Source organism: Hydra vulgaris, chromosome 09 (genome assembly GCF_038396675.1).
Source record: "Hydra vulgaris chromosome 09, alternate assembly HydraT2T_AEP".
NCBI lineage: Eukaryota > Metazoa > Cnidaria > Hydrozoa > Anthoathecata > Hydridae > Hydra > Hydra vulgaris.
In genome coordinates, this window is record NC_088928.1 from 7,141,467 (window position 1) to 7,144,942 (window position 3,476).

At 26.4% G+C, this 3,476-nt stretch overlaps 1 long non-coding RNA gene across 1 annotated transcript; it reads left to right on the forward strand.

The window, feature by feature from the left end:
- The first annotated feature begins 1,318 nt into the window (after positions 1-1,318).
- On the forward strand, positions 1,319-2,766 carry LOC136084994 (uncharacterized). Its single transcript, XR_010640981.1, has 3 exons — positions 1,319-1,438; positions 1,823-1,884; positions 2,002-2,766. It is a non-coding gene; the product is annotated as an uncharacterized LOC136084994 (long non-coding RNA).
- Positions 2,767-3,476: the final 710 nt, after the last annotated feature.

Genomic DNA, 3,476 nt, shown 5'->3' on the forward strand with positions numbered 1-3,476 from the left:
AGAAAATTCCTTTGGAATTACATTAACTTTAAATACTATGACACATGGCCTACTTAAATACACGGCCTTCTAATCTGCTTAAATCGAAAAAAATAGAAGGCCAGTTAAAAAAACGAATATTCCATTATATGGACTAACTTTCTCAAAATATTTTAAATATTGCGCTATCAATGTTAAGTAAGTATATCTGGAACAGGATAAAAATTTTCGCGTTAGATTAATTGACATCTCTACTAAACTTCAACAACTTAGTATTGTTATTTGTGGCTACTTTTTAATTGTTAATAATAATAATGGTTAATAAATGCTGTGTTGTTGGTTGTAATAACCTCCAATTATAATGGTGTGAAGTAATACCAGTCTTGGGTTTTCCAAAAGATGATGACTTGAGAAAGTTATGGGTTAGATTTGTAAATAGAAATTGTTGGACTGTTACTAAATCATCTGTGATCTGCTTTAAACATTTTGATGAAAGTTTAGTATACAAAGGAGCATCAGAAAAACGATTTCGTTTGTTGTATAATTTGAAGCCTGTTCCTACAATATACCCGACCAACATTGCAACAGCTTCACTTCCAGCTATGTAGGTACGCGGAAATCGCGTTTTACGGAGCCGATTTTTGTGCTAAAATTTTGTTCAAAGTTTTTTTCACTTTTTTAAGGTAGCGTCAGACAAACGTTTTTTTTGTGGTGTTTTTTTTAGAAACATATATAAACCTAGATATTTTTCTGAAAGAAGAAGGGTTAATCTTGATTTTTATGTGGCTTTTAATGTATGGTTACTAATTTTTCATGGTTTGTTAAGGTCCTGAAAATATAGTATATGTTCTCACATTAATTTATAGTAGAAGAAATGTTGAGCCCGCTTTTTTTATTATTGATTTTACTTTCTACATGCATTTTCTAAGCACATGCCAATATTCAAAGAAAAAAAAAAGGGAGCAGATAGTTTACTATGTGTTATTCTACAAATACCACTTGTTTTAGGTAGCCTTAGGCAAACGTTTTTTTGAGGTATTTCTTTTTAGAAGCACATATAAACATAGGATATTTTTTGAAAGAAGAAAGGTCAAGCTTGATTCTTATACTATTTTTAAGTATGGTTGCCTAACTTTTTTATGAATTTTTTTGCTGACAATTTTCTATGAAAATTTAGTCGATGTTCTCACATTAATTTCGTATCAAAGAAATGTTGAGCCCGCTTTTTATTATTTATTCTACTTTCCACCTGTAATTTCTTTTTACCTGCCAAATTTCAGCCAAAAAAAAATGGGAGCAGATATATAACTAAGTGCAGCACGGAGGCGGATAGGGGGGCCAGTTCTTAGAAAAACAATTTTTTTTTCTGCATTATTTTTATTATTAGATAACAGATAACAGAAAAACAGATAAAATGGAAAAAAAAGACTTACAAAATATATAGATTCACTAACAGATAGTAAGCAAATTTTTTTTTTCATAATTATATTATTGCTAACTATTTTTAAAACAAAAACATAAATGTAAAAACCTTACTCTTTTTGTTTATCTTAGTAAGATAATCTTAAGTATAAAAAGATTAATGTATTACTAATACATTTTTAGTAATACATTTTTAATAATACAGTTTTAATCTAATACTATTAAATTAAAACTGTTTTGATTTTATTGATAGATTAAAGTATCATTTTACAGGTTCATTAAAACATCATATAAGTATAAAAATTTGTTAATACACACATAAGTATTAATAATACTTATTTTTATATTAATTATATACTTTGTTAAAAATAAATTACTTTACGATTTGTATAATTTGCTTCTTTTCTTTTAAATTCTATAGAAGTCTACAAATCGAATTTATACTGATTTATTCTTAACAGACATATTTTTTGGTGTTGAATGGTATAAAAATTACACTCATCTACTTTTATTATTTTCCTGTTGTATACTACTTCATCCTATAAATATTATTTAAATCTAAACTTATCAAACATGTGCTAATATTTGCTTCTTGTTTAGATCCTAGCACTATCATTATAGATTTTTTGAGATTTCGTAAGTATAGTTCCCATAACATTTTTGCATTAACTTAATGTTTCTAAAGTTTTTTTAAATATAAGATATAATTATTATTGTCTATACCTTTTTCTTGATGTATACTAGTGTATGTTTATTGTTTACATAAGTACATACCCATTCTTAATGTTAGCTTCTTGTTTATATACATATAATCTTTATATTTTAATTTTTTAGTTGTTATTTTTTGAACTTACTTTTGGCAATTACAAGGTGTTATTTTTTATCGTACAATTTTTTTGTTACCTTTAGTTGAATCGACAAGGTCTACCATTGATAAGTTTGTATATTATAACTTTTGTTATGAATCATAGTAACAAAAGTTTAAACATGTGTGTCTAGGTTTAACTCATATTTTGTTTAACTCTCCTTTCATTACTTGCTATAGCTAGTAATTTTGAAAACCAGGAATTTTTATTCTGTGAATATATTTAATGCTAAACTTATTTTTTTTTGCGGTGTCTTACTCCTTTTTTAACTTTAGAACCATCTTCATCTGGTACAGTTGGTAAGTTCTAAAAACCTGTTATGCATTCCTTATCAAATGCAACATTTATTTTTTTATAACAATCTTTTAACCTTAGTTCCAACTTTAACTGCAACAAGTGGTAAGTTTAAAAACTATTACTTTTTAATATGTGTATGCATTTCTCAACAAATGCAATATTTATTTTCTATTAAAACTTTTTAACCTCAGGAACATTCTCATCTGCTACAATTGGTATATTTTAAATGCTTTACTTTCTAATATGTTTATGTATTTTTCATCAATTTCATCAATATTTGTTTTTTATTACAACTTTTTTACCTTTTTATTGTCATCTGCATCAAGTGGTATGTCTAAATAATATTATTTTTTCATATGTGTATCCATTTTTCATCATTTGCTGTATTAATTTTTTATTACAACTTTTTAACCTTAGGACCATCTTCATCTGGTACGATTGGTACGTTTTAAAATTTTTACTTTCTATTTGTGTATGCCTTTTTTTATCAATTGCTATTTTTCTTTTTTAAAACTTTTTTTACCTCTGTTTCATCATCCTCTGCATCAAGTGGTATGTCTAAATAATATTGCTTGTTAATATGCGTGTCAATTATTCATCATTTGCTATATTAATTTTGTACAAATATGGTACAGCAAGATTTATGGCTTGCAAATTTTTTTTGATAGACGGCTCTGGCTTACCTTCACGTGGTGTCTATTGTTAAAAATGATTTAATTTTATTCATTAATGGAATTGAAAAATTAAATCATTCACTAAAAGCCAAGACAAAACTTAATTACATTTTTTATTTCAAAATACTTATTGTTTTTGTGTGTTTTTTGTTAAGGTTGGAGTGGGTAATCGGTCCCTTTAAAGGAACAAATGGATATTCAAACTCAGCTAGTAATGTGGCAAATTAGTTTTTTATTC